This window comes from Argiope bruennichi, chromosome 2 (genome assembly GCF_947563725.1).
Source record: "Argiope bruennichi chromosome 2, qqArgBrue1.1, whole genome shotgun sequence".
Lineage (NCBI taxonomy): Eukaryota > Metazoa > Arthropoda > Arachnida > Araneae > Araneidae > Argiope > Argiope bruennichi.
Genome location: NC_079152.1, coordinates 96,842,825 through 96,856,929, shown reverse-complemented (window position 1 = coordinate 96,856,929; position 14,105 = coordinate 96,842,825). Strand labels below are relative to the sequence as shown.

The window sequence follows — 14,105 nt, the reverse complement described above, 5'->3', positions numbered from 1 at the left end:
TAACTCAAAAAAAAATGATCTAATTAGATGAAATTTGGTAGGTAATTTTCAAGAACTCTAAACCTGTCACAAATTCTAAATTCAATCAGTTAAAGGGAAGTTTTAAATATTTTTTCCATATTTTTCACTATATGACGAATATGAACTCAAAATGTCTTATATTGTGGAAGCGTACAGGAAAGTCGTGGAAATAGAATTTCATTTACAATTTATTTTATTGTATAACTTATCCAGACCAGCGCAAATTTTCTCTCTAAGACCTTTTCATATAACTTTTAGTATGGATATAACTTATCCCCCTACATAAGATTATGTGTCTTGGGTAAGATTTTTGGCGTGAATCATTCGTTTCCTTAGAATTTAGATTGCGATATGTGACGATTTTTTGTCGATTAATCCTCGACATGCGATTAGTATTCGAAAATCGAATTTGTACTTTGGACGGTTTCATTTTTTCTGAGCGATTGAAACCAAAATTTAACGTAGGATTAAAATTATGATCCGAGATCAATTACCAAATTTCACTTATTTAAATCATTCTATTTTTGAATTACTACGTTTGCATGCATGGTAAGCTACCGACCGACAGACGGTCAACTCTTTATCAAATTTGATTTACAATTTGATAAGAATCTACATTTTAGATGCTACGCCCGTGTTCTAAATTTTATTTATCTATCTTTTTACATTTTGTACTTAAATAACCAGTCAGATAGTTTTCTCTGAATGGATTTTGTTCAAAAATTTATAGAAATTTATAAACCAAATTTCATCCATTCTTGCTCAGAGCGTTTTTGAATTACCTAGTTTACAGAGAAACAGACGGACAAGCAAGTAGATTTAAATCTGAAATTTTGTTGTTCGGATTCACGAGAGGGCCGCGGTGGCTTGATGGTAAGGTCACGGCTTCGAAACCGGAGGGTTTTAGGTTCGAGACCCGATTCCTCCGAAGAACCTTCGTGTAAGCAGGACTGGTGCACGTCAAATCCGTCGAAGCCAAATGTTCTCTCGCTGAAGTTATGCAGAAGTTTGAAGCGGGTGTTGCCAGCTTAGGTGTCGTTCTCGTGACCGCAGTTCAAGGTTACGAGGCCTACCCCAAAATAGCCCTAGTATTGCTTTAAAAACATGAATTTAATATAACTGAACGGAACCAGATTCAGGAGATCTGAAACATGGAGTTTTGTCAAAATCTTGAGTTCTAATTTTTTTTTGATTAATGGCACTTCCTCTTTGAATACTTTGTATACGAGAGACAACACAAATTCTATTCAAAAAAAAAGTTTTGGTTATCCTTTCTTCAAGTACAGTTGTGGGTGTTAAGCTACTAATACTAAAGACAATAACTATTCTACGCATTTTCTCTACATCTAACAAAAGTTCATGAATTTTATTCCTTACTTACTTTTACTTTTGTCCTTTCTTTATGGAGCACGTAAGATTTTGCTGCATTATTTGTATAGACAGTTGAAAGCTCAAGTAATAAAACTTTATTAACTATCGACAGATTCAATACTGTGTGAAAGATATAAAGACTTCTTGAATTGTTAAATGTTGCTACTTTACGATTGGCAATAATGTTTTATTCTTTTACAACGTTTTGCAGTAGGTGAAGAGTTTCACACAAAGAATTAAACTTTTTTATGGCATCAGGAACCGAAGTTAACCTTTCTTGGAAATACTTTCGTGACATTCCGAAACATTCTTTCGCTTTTTTTTTTTATTATTATATATTTCACTGACCATTGGTTTTTACTTCGTATCGTATTTTTAGATTACTATACTATTAAAAGTTGATTATGACACGAGAGAAGTTAATTGTTTTTGTTAAATCAACTTAAGTTGTTTAAAACTATTCTGATTTTTAAATAAATATTGTGGTAAAGAATATTGTATGCAGAAATGACTTATAAAATTTATGATATCAAGTTAATTATTAAAAGAAAAAAGGTCGAGACGATATCAGCAATAAGACGTATTGTATTAGTGTCTCAATTCAAGTCACTAAATCAGAATTATGTGTATTAATTTCCTAAAAATGTCTCTCATGCACCTTTTATTAAGTATTGCTTAAACAATTAATAACATGCATTAAAATTTCATTACTCAAATTAATACAATATTTTTCATATTTTCATGAAAATTTTCCACATTAACACAATACTCTTGTATAAATTAAGATATCGGCTTCGAAACCGGAGGATTTCAAATTGAAGTTCCGATTTCACTGAAGAACCATCGTGTAAGCGAGTCTGGTGCACACTAAATCAGTCAAGGGCCAAACTTCCACACCACACCAGCGGGAGGACTGGCCCACCCGCTGGTGTGGTGTGGAAGTTTGGAGAGGCAGGGCAGATCAGGTACCGTCCTCGTCATCTGACCGCGGTTCAGACGAAGTCGGTCGCAAAATAGTCCTTGTGTTGTTTTAAAATGGGACTTTAATATAACTACCAAACTAAACTAAACTTGTATAAATTAAAGGATAAATTAATCGTCGTAGTTATAGAAATTAAGCTTCTGTTAATCTTCATTTTGAAACCATATGAATCCTTATATTGGGTGATGTGATTTATTAGCATTTGAATAAAATTTGTCTTTTTTTTTTTAACTTTATTTTGAAATTTTTCTTCGATTTTCAAGAGAAGAAGCTGACCTTCGATTTCATGCAGACAATTGTAATTGCTGAAAGAGAGAACAGTACAAAACTGAGGGTTGTAAACAAATAATTTTATGTGCACTTTTCTTCTTCTTATACAGTTACACTCGTCTACATGAATATCAGTCGTTTCTTCTTAAGAATCCGGAAATAATATGCTATATTAATATATTATGTTGTGCATTTCCTAGAGAATTGCTTCACTATGTTATTATTATGTAACTGAGTGATTATATTATTGAACATATTGTTTAAGCTCAGAAATAAAATTATAATCTTCCGCACGAATTTTCTTTGGTGGATTTTTGCTTGTAGGAATACATGAAACACAATGTTAATAGTTAAAAATCATCTGCAACCAAATAAATGTCAAGACAGAAATTTAAAGAAAAAGCATACATCCAAATATCAACTAATAATACCTGAAACACGATGCTTATAGTTAAAAGTCATCTGGAGCCAAATGAATTCAGGATAAAAAAAAATTTAATATTACGTCCAAATATCAACTAATATGCTTAGTGACTTTTGAAATCCCATATGTTATTACTAATATCTGAACAAAAACGGACAAGTAGATAATTCATATAATTCTACCTTTTTATAAATTAAGTTTAGAAAATTTGGTGCCTGATATTAATTATATATATAATTATCATTCAAGAGGTGAATGCATTTTTGGGCATTATGTTTTTCATAATATAATCATATATTTAATAGATTCAGTATTTTTTAATGTAATATTAATCTCTGTGTTATATACGTGATCTTTTCTCATACAACTTTGATTAGTTACATGTATGTAAAAGATCATCTGTACATTTCCTTTCATTTAAAATATCATTAAACCGTAGTTAGCATAGTATTTTAATTCTACGCAAAATACCATCAACATAGTATTAAAATTTATATATAAGCTTGCATTCTCTAGTGTTTCTTTTTATTTAATTTGTTGTCCTCATATATTCTATTGACAATATATTAAGTACAACAAAATTATATCTTTTGATGCTTTTGGCATTTTGCACAAAATACCTAGGATTAATTACCTACTTTATTCATTTCAATACATTAAATCTTCACTGCGATCTTTTTATTAAGTTCTCTGGAATAAAATCATTAAAAGAATTACGAAGAATTTTATTTTAGTAGCGTTAGAAATGATCAAGTAGCTAACTATATTTTTTTATTCTGAATGAAAGTCACTGTGAATTCAATAGAATTAATATTCATTGGCATTTGAAGTAAAAATTAGGGTTTATACAAAAAACGACTTTTTGAAAAACCGGTGTTCGAATTCAATATTTCCAAAAAACCGGTTTCAGCCGGTTTTTGAATTTTTGTCTAAAAAATAGAATAGGGAAAATTATTTTATTTAATTTATATAAAATAACAAAAAACAAAATCAATGTCAAAGTCAAAATGTTAAAAAAAAAAATAAGAAGAATTACATATGCATATTACTTACACAAAATAACGAAAACTCAAACAAAAAAATGTCAAATAATATTTATATTATTTTCACTAATTTTAATTTCTCCTAAGAAAATAGGATTTTAAAAAACATAAAATATCCACTGAACGGTGACTAAGTTTTGTTCTTATTTTGAACACAATATTGCCTGAAATTGAAAATATTCGTTCGCTAACTACTGAGCTTGGTTTTATAGTTTTCATGGCATCAAATAACAAATCTAAGTTTTTGATTCTTTTATTTGTTGACTCAAATAATGAAAATTCAGCTTTCAGTGTCTTTGGATTTTTAAGTTTTTCTTCAGGGTCTTCAAGGAACTTTTGAATTCATTTTTCCATGGCTTCTTTTAAAAAAGCATTACTCTGATGAGTAGTTTCTTCGATTTGCTCTTCATCAGAATTGGTTTCCAATTAAGAATTCGGAAATATTCTAGACAGTATCTTTCCAGATAACTCAATAATTTCGGTTTTTGAAGCTAAAGAAAGTACACTAGATTTCTTCGCTGAACTAGAAATGTGTAAATACAGCAAAAGAGTTGCTAATTCTACTTCTTTCTTGAATTCTTCTAACGCATATAATAATTTCAAATTTATTCAGTGTTTAAATTTTTTACTTCGTTTAACAGAAATTCAGATATACCTTTTCTTGTGAATAAATTGGTATCTCGTCGCCTAAGCCTTCAGCTGCTAGACGAATCGGTCGCTACCGATAAAATTTTATATATATATATATATATATATATATATATATATATATATATATATATATATATATATATATATATATATACATTTCGTCAAACCCTAGTAAAAGTCAATTTTCTTGTAAATATGGCAGTGGTCCAAAAACCCTACTTTTTCTGAAAATAAGGATAAAATTACTGCATTGTGAAACACTTCAGGGATATTTTACTGATGCAATTATAGTTAAGAAATATTACTTAAAAATATTTAAATGCGTTTTATGCTTACAAAAGCTTTTAGTTTCTGAATAATGAGATAACGGGTGTGGTTTCATGTTTCTTCGATGATTCGCTGTTATTTCCACAACGTTAAAATAATATTGTAATTAAAAGAAGAGCTGCGGTCTGAAAATCTCCTCTATTATACCTAAATATGGAATATGATTTCGCTGTTTAATTATAATACATCAAATTGCTTTTTTTTTAAAAAAAAACTTATTTAATTGTCTTAAAATTCGTTATTTAAACAAATTAGGGAACTATGTAAAATGGCGTTTCAGCACCTATCAAATTTATATTTGGTTTCAAAGTATTCTGTTAGACTCAAAAACTATAACTTCAGAAATGACATTTTTATATCTAATAAATAAAAATACAATTTTTCAATTAATTAGCTAATATTTGCTGATGGAACAGATTTAAGACGATGTAAAATCTGATATTAACATGTCTCAAATAATTGCATTTTGAAAGCGAAAATTTCTTAAACATATCTTCCTTTAAGGTATGTTTTAATAAAAAATAAAATACAATTTCGCTGTCATCAGGAAATTTAATTAAAAATTTTTTTTAAACTTTTCGTTTAATTACCTTAGAATTTGCGGTTTAATATATGAAGAGTTAATGTAAAATGCTATATCAGCACCTGGGAACAAATAATTGATTCTTGTAACCACAAAGTTCCAAAATATGTTATCCTTTAATAAAGGATCGATACCTTTTATCGACTAACGCACCTGAGATTTTCGATCGCGTCCTGGTCCTGTTGCTTGCGCAGAATACTTGTTGGATCAACTTTTGTTTTTGTCCTTCTTGGTTTAAATTCATTCCCAGCTGTCTATATCCCATTGCAGCAGTGGCAGCTGAAATGCTTTTGCGGTGTTTTGTCTTCGACATCTAAGTTCCATCAAGAATATCACATTTTTTTGTTTTTCTTTTTTTACTAAGTAACTTGCAACAAAGCGAAATTGTTTGTCTGTATGATATGCAAAATTTTGCTTGAGCGAATTTACTTTCAGAAATTGTGTTATCTAACTGCAAAGAAATTGCATATTGCTTTAACTAAAAAACTACTCGAAAAAAAATCAGGTAGTTTTTTTTATTTATTAATATTTTATGCTTATGCGCATAAAAGCATTCAAAAAAATTATTCTATGAAATAAATTCTAGAATGAACCAAAGACATTCATTTCTAAAGAACTCAGAATGAGTAATGATGCTTTACTTAATGTAAGAATATAGCATTTATTAAGAATAGAAACTAATGACAATTATTTATTGAAATATAAAATTCGTTCTAAGCAAAAAAATTGTGATAAAATTGTAAGTTGGAATATTAATATTGAAAAAAAAAAAAGATTTGATTAGGATTCGTTTCAAATTAGAATACAATCCAATTAATACCATCATTAAAAACATGTTGGTTGTTTAAGAAGATTCAAAGGAAATGTTAATTAAAATCACATATCTTTTAAAGAAAGAAAAAAGTTTAAAAAAACTCTTAGTTTAATTGATTCAACGATTTATACGATTCAATGATTTTCTTTAGCAAAAAGTATGAAAATCTTTAAAAAAGACCTTGACTATCATTTTTCCTGAATTTCATCGGCATTTTTTTTTTTTTTTTGGTGACATTACGTCCATCAATCAAGAACTTCACATTTAAAAACGAAGCATTATTGTATCACTTATAAAGTCGAATGCTTTTTAGGAATTTCCGTTCTGGGAAAAAAAAACTGCTATTTGCTGAATTAAGAAATTAAAAAATATTGACGTTAGCGTAGTTTTTGTATTCGTTAATATTTATTTACAGTTTTTGGCGGATATAATTTAACGAAAGATTTTTGTAAATGTGTGATAAATTCTATTTCCTTTTCATATTATTGTGATAAAAAAAAATATTCGTAATGCTTCATTTAAAATATTTCTACAAAAAACTCAAAATTTTAACGGACATTTTTGTGATTTCTATAAACATCTGGCAACAGCCAGAAATTTATTTCATTTTATCGTCTGAAAATAAATTTGTTTTTAATGTGATACGAGTTTTAACTTTGTCGATTTTTCAAAATGGCGATTGTAATTCTTTAAAGAATGTGCATTTAAATTTGTTATAGCTAAACGATTCTTCCAACAAAAATATTTGAAATCATGCGAAAAAGCCTTTAAAGATAACTAAAACTACTTATCAAAGACAAAAGAATTTGATTGGAATTAAATATGTAAAGAAGATAGAAAATCTATCATAAATGAATCACACTGTAGAAAACTATCCATATCTTCTTATCATCAACATGTCGGTCAAATCAGGCAATTGGTGCTCAGTGGAACGTCATTTCATTGTTAAAGGTATTATTGAATAAACTCCCAATCGGAACACATCGAAAATTTCGAAAATTGTGCAGGAATTACTCATAGGCTTTGCAAAACAATAATTTTTTCACAGTGCCATTATTATTCAGGGATTTTCGACAGAAAAAGTCATCAAATACGTTTCGATAATAAGTTCCGCATTCACTTGATATAGCCCCGTAAGACTTTTTCTTTCACCACGGTTGAAATTACCTCATTGTGGTCACTGTTTCGAGTCCTTTAATTAGATAAAAGATCATTCACTTCGAACTGTAAAGTGTTTAAAAAAACCTTCGAAGGCATGTTATGTTGTTTGGAGAAAATATTAGCCGTAGTACTGTGCAGTCGGACGAGATAACTGAAAAAAATGCAATAAATCTTGACCAATAGTTGATATCTTTTTTTTTTTCTTTTAATTCTGGCACCATTTTGAGCACTTTTTTTTTATCACAGTAGTATGTCCAAAACCATTGTATTTATTAATCTTTCAGAAATTATCTATTTAATTGATATATTATAACACTATTGAATTAAGTTTATTTGTCAAAGCGGACTTTAAAAACACTTGGAAAATTTTCTCTTTTCTCAGTAATTTGGATTGTGTTTGTAAGAATGTGTAAAATATTTTGTAAGAGTTGAAATTCATTTATTACATCGTCAAAATTTTTAAAAAGTACGAAATAAATTTTTTTCAACATAATTTATAATTTAGATATAATACCAATCGTTGATAATAACTTTTATCATCAAATTCATATAAACAAAAAACTTTGGAAACAAATCTTATTATTTCCTTAAAATTTCTTTTCCAAGTTCTTTTTTGTCCAAATAAATATTCTTTAAAAAATATCCTTTATAATTAATTTTGAGCTAGAAACATTAGAAACATTATCTCATTATCTTCAAACAGCATTTTTTAATCTCCGTGAATTTAAAACTTGTGTTACTGTGAAGTATTTCAGTATTAAAATAATTAGAGTATGGCTAGAGATAATAGGTTTATTTCTGATTACTTTTACAAAGTAAAAAAAAAAAATTATGCTTTCATTTTAACCTCAAGTTTATTTAATTTCTGATTTTTTTCCCTTTTATAATTAACTCCCTATTTCCAAATATAACTCTATTAGAAAATTCCATTTGCACTAAAAGTTCATTGCCTTCTAGAATTCTTTCACTGTAAGACAAGATTAATTCAGCAGCAACGATGTCTACACACTCCAATGTCAATGTTGTTCTTTACAGTTAACAAGAAAATAATTTTTCATGTCCCTTGTGCGACACCCAATAATTAAAAAAGAGAGCAGACGATTAATTATAAAGCCATATTCCAACTGAACTTTAAGCCGTTTTCTTTCTACTAGTGGATGAAACTGGTTTCCTCTCTCCGTTCTAGTTATGCAGAAAGGTACGTTGGAATTAATTAAATCAGATAATTTCGGAAATTTACCCGCGAAAGAGTTTAAATGACTGACCTAAATAAAAGTATTCGATTGATAATCATAGCCTTTTCAGCATATGTGTCGTCTTTTGGTATTTTAATTTTTGTCGTATCCTTTCCTTCATGAATAATAAAAAAATATCTTAAGACCTTATTTCTTCAGTGCTGTTTTCTTTCTTTCTTATTTTTTTTTACGTGCTTCATTAACGAAATATCTCATTTTTCCGGATTTTGATATTGAATATAAAAATAAAAATCGTTTTGATTAAACCTCGAGCAATATTAGAAATAACGTTACTTTTACATTAATTACATCTAGGATTTTTATGCTTTAATAATGCAAATTCTTTATAGATAAGAATTTTTTATTCGATTAAATTTCATTACGGTTATTGAGAGAAGGCAATGTAATCATGCTATAAAATTTATATTGTTGATTTCCATTGCGTTAAAAGCTGCGATTAATTAAATATTTATATTTTTTCTTCAATATAGTTGGTCCCCTGTAAATTAATTTAGTCATTAATTAATATTATTTTATTTTGAATGATAATTATGAGCAATTACAATTGGGTTTACATAATTGAAAAATATTATGGATTATTGCAATTTTTATATGTTTTATCATTTTTTGTGCATAAATATTTTTGCCATTCCAGACTTATTATTGAACGATTTAATTTTTTATGTGTTGTAATACTTTTCTATCGAGATATTTTATCTCAAATGATTTTTTTTCTATTATATAATTCTTTATAAGCTGTTTTATCATAATTTATGTATATTTGTAGATAAAAAATAAAATAGTGATTAAATCGTTCAGCCTTCACTGTATTACAACCAATATGTTTTGTTTTAAAATTTTTAACGACAAATTATATGAAGTTTTCTGTTTATTTTTTGTCATATTCAAAAAATTAAAAACTATAATAAAAAGGGAAGGGGGAACTTTCATATAACGATTAAAGAATAAAGATTTTTTTCTAAACTCTAAGGAAAGTTTTAAAAAATTATGTTTAAACTCGTAAATGTGTGATTCTTTCTCTTTGATGCATTCCAATAAGATATTTGTGTATGAACGAACAAAATATTTGTGTATGAACAGGAAAAATAATATGAGCATCACATTATTCAAGAACTATTTATTGGAAAGTGAACGATTTTTCGACAATAAAAGTGTAACTGATTTGAATGTCGATTTTATTCACCAAATAAAGATTTTTTTCTCATTAATTTCGAAGTGCGAATAATTTCATTTGCATGTTGATTTCTACTAGCGCTACTATAAAGTATTGTGTAGAGATTTTGTAATTTCATCGTATATAATATTATATTTTATGTTACTATGTTTTATGTATAAGGGTTACTAGTTCTGGAATACTTTAAAAATATTCTTTTATATCTTCACATGTAATTTAAATGGATATCATTATAAAATTGATAAACAACCCTAAAGTGGGAATCTTAAAGTATTTTTATTTTTTCGAACAATTACTGGAAAAATGCTAGCCCTACATTTTTTCAAAATTTTGTATTGCTTTATGATTCATCAATTGTGCAGCATATTGAATTTGTTTCCATGTTGCATCACAGAATATATACATTATATCTTAAATAGTGAACCTTAAAGCCATAAAGTGATGTTTGGTTTCCTATTGCATTATCGGCAATATTGGTTTCCTAACGTCGTTTTATAATTTTTAAATTAATGTTTTATAAAAGTGTCATAAAAAATATTCTTTGTCCTTTCATATTTCAAGATCCTTTCAAATTTCAGTTTAAAACCAGCAGAACGATCCTTCTTTCGCTGACATATTTTGTTTTAACACTTTATTGCATATTGTTTTTTATTTGATATATAATTTATTTTTGACGTTGCTAATGAACAGAACGTTGTATTGGAATATAATTTTTTTTTCTAATTTTTAAAATAGAGATTTAAGAAGAAGAATTTTTTGAATAGAAATATTTTGATTATAAATTTTTCCATAATTCTATTTATATTTTTGCATGTATATTTCTGTTATTATTTATGATATTTTTCAATACCAGAAACTATTTTGGAATTTAAAACATCTTGCATTGAAAGGTTAAATTAGCGTAGCAGAAAAATAAATTAAGCATGAACCTATTCCTTTTGACTGGTTGCTTATAAAGTTTGACGCAAATCTCTAATTACAATCTCAAAACAATTTACAAAATTTCATGAACTTAGCTTGTTGCCTTTCGGAATGATCGCTTTCATATGTCCTTGAATAGATGAAAAGGCAGATAGTAAACCCTGAAAGAATTCAGTCGAAAATTTTATTCACTTCTACAGTTTTGGTGAAATTTCTCTGTGTGTAATTTTCAAACACATTACTCCATTTATATTTGAATTATCGTGTTCACACGCTTGCAAATGGACACAGACTTTCTATTGATGAATTCCACCCAAAATTTGATTGAAATATTGAATTATATAATCAATCAATCAATCAATATAATAATCTTGAATATATAATTCAGCAAAAGGGGGAAAGTTTCGAGTACAAGAAATGGAGTCTAAAATTTAAATATTCATCAAATCAAAATATCGAAATCAAATTTTCTGGCGATTATAACGTTTTATGTTTTTATCTTTCGTATATAAAAAACAAACAGTGGAAACAACGATTCCTTTGAAGTAACTTAACATATAATTAGCATTAAATACTAGCAATATACTGCAAATATGCTTAGTGGTACGTAATGGGATGAAATATTTTTAATCATTATAATAAACTTTTAGAAATAACTGTGACCCAAGCAGTTTTTTAATTTATTCTGTAGCTAAACACAGTTTACTTTACAATTAGCTGCAATGAATCATTTATTGTAATGCGCCATCCACAATCAATACCCTCTCGAGGACCGCCTCTCTCCTACTTACTTTGCTATGTAAATAGCCATCAATGAGAGTCGAAAGTTCATTAACTTAGAGCCTGCCGCCTACTCTGTGGCTTTTCAGAAATGCGCAGCTGCATCGATTAGCGATAAACCACGAGGAACCATTCACTAAACTTCAACGGGAGAAAACTTGGCGAGTCAATTAAGCAATCCTCGTCCGGAGTATCCAGAAAAATTGCTTTTGGAAGTGCAAGATAGGGTGATAACGCTGCTCTAAACGGTTCCGGGGCTTTCCAAACGAAAATCGATTCAGTGACCGGCTTCCCGTTTAGAAAATGAGAGCCCAGGGTTTAAGCCTGCACTTTATAAGTGTACCCGGAGGATTACCGACCTCATCAGGATTCGCTTCGAGCCCAGGTATTAAGCCGCTCCCAGTTTCCACTAAGTTGGAGGATGAGAAGGAAAGGCTGTGTTTAATTTTAGGATCAAGACAGCGCATTTTGAATTCGAAACATAATTCGTGAGGTAAGGCGACAATCTGCTAACCAGGGTGTTGCGAAAATACCAGGGGTTAGCAAATGGTTTTCGGTACATATATATGCATATGTTATCAAATAAAATGGAATGAGACAAGATTTTTTTTTTAATCTTTCTCTAGCTCTGGAATTTCTTTTGAGTTTTGTTAATTAAGTTGTTTTGATGTTTCGACATAAACTGTGGGGAGACTTGTATTTATTTTTGCATGCAAAGTATAACACATTCTTGAGATAATGTATAGTTTTTCACAGTTTATGTTTTCAACCTTTAAAAGTATGCGTTTTAGTTTTAATTTGTCACAAATGGGTTAGCAAATTGTTTTCAGGATGTTTATATGCATATGCTATCAAATAAAATGGAATTATCCAAAATTTATAATTTTTTTTATTTATTTTTTGGAGATCAAGAATTTCTCTTTAGGTTTTATTGATTAAGTTGTTTTAATGATTCGACATAAGCTGTGTGGAAACTTGTATTTAGTTTATTCTTACATGCAGAGTATAACACACTCGAAAGCTAATATGTAGTTTTTCATCTTCAAAAACATACGCTTTAGTCTTACTTACGATTATCAGACACAGTTCGTCACAAAATTGTACCTCTAGATGCTTTTCATTTATCCTAATTAAAGATAAAATATCACTAAAATAGCTACCTGCCCTTAAAGTTATGGAAAGAATGATAGGTCGCACACACTCACATAAAAATTAAAAATACCTTTTTAAATCACGAAATCTTTTTTAATCTGAAAGAATTGTATAAATATTTTGAATTTGAGAAAAATTTGCATATATTTTCTAATCAAAATATTTGCTTGTAAAAAATAATATTTGAGAAGAAATCTGAGGCATTTTTTTTTTAATTTTCAATTCTGTCATGTGCTGACTGAAATAAAAATTAATAAACTATGGTAACTACAGAATGCGTTTAGTAATGTAGTTGAAGAAGTTCATTAAAACCCAGATATCACTTAATGCGAATGCATGAATTTCATTTTCTGTGCCTGGGATAGAGGTGCCAAAACCTTTTATAAATTGTATTATTAATTTGAAAAATACTTAAGAACACATATGACATAATTCCAAGAGTATAATTTTAATATAGATTGTATAGTAAATTATACAGCCTACAGGCTGTAAAATAAATTATACAACTTATAAGGCTGTAAAATAAATATAAATTATACAGCCTTTTTTCTGTATAATGAGTATTATAAGCTGTAATTTTATAAAATATTTATTTTTCAACTTCTTAACCATAATTTTAAATATTATATTAGGAAAATTTATACAAAAGTTAATGTTTCATGGCCGATTCCTAATTTTCACTAATAACTAATTTTGATAATTTTTCGCAGAATTTTATAATCACTGTGCTATACGCATGACTAAAATTTATCGTTAAAAATTTAATGACTTTTATATTGAAAATTTTGAACAAAATACATGTTAACAACAAAATACATGTTAGTTGCACACTATACTTAGCACATATATTACTGAAGTTGATATCATTAACTAGATATTGTAAACACTTTGTAACATTATTTTTAAGGTTTACAGTCTAACAAGTGGATATATGCATCCAAAATCGTAATTCCTTGATATAGTCGTAGACTTTTAATGTATGTAACATATCAAGCGTTTCAAAAATCCTAAATATTTGAACAACAAGGCATTTATCTTTAAGAGGGATTTGATGCTATTTGAATATTATTGCAAGTTAAATACTTTACGAATAATAATAACAATATGTCGAATACTTACGCAAATTCATCTGTAACAAAAAGCCCAAAACATAGATTCTCATGTTCAGAAACACA

General features: G+C 28.2%; 1 protein-coding gene across 7 annotated transcripts in view; it reads left to right on the top strand.

The window, feature by feature from the left end:
- LOC129957213 (high affinity cAMP-specific and IBMX-insensitive 3',5'-cyclic phosphodiesterase 8B-like) overlaps positions 1–14,105 on the top strand; it is a 517,725-nt gene that overhangs the window by 450,298 nt on the left and 53,322 nt on the right. The window contains exon 1 of one of the 7 annotated variants that reach the window (XM_056069490.1): positions 12,158–12,271. The exons of the other annotated variants lie outside the window; for them this stretch is intronic. The gene's annotated coding sequence lies outside the window, so the exon portion shown is untranslated. Of the gene's footprint in view, positions 1–12,157; positions 12,272–14,105 lie in introns of those variants that run through there. 7 annotated transcript variants of the gene reach the window in all.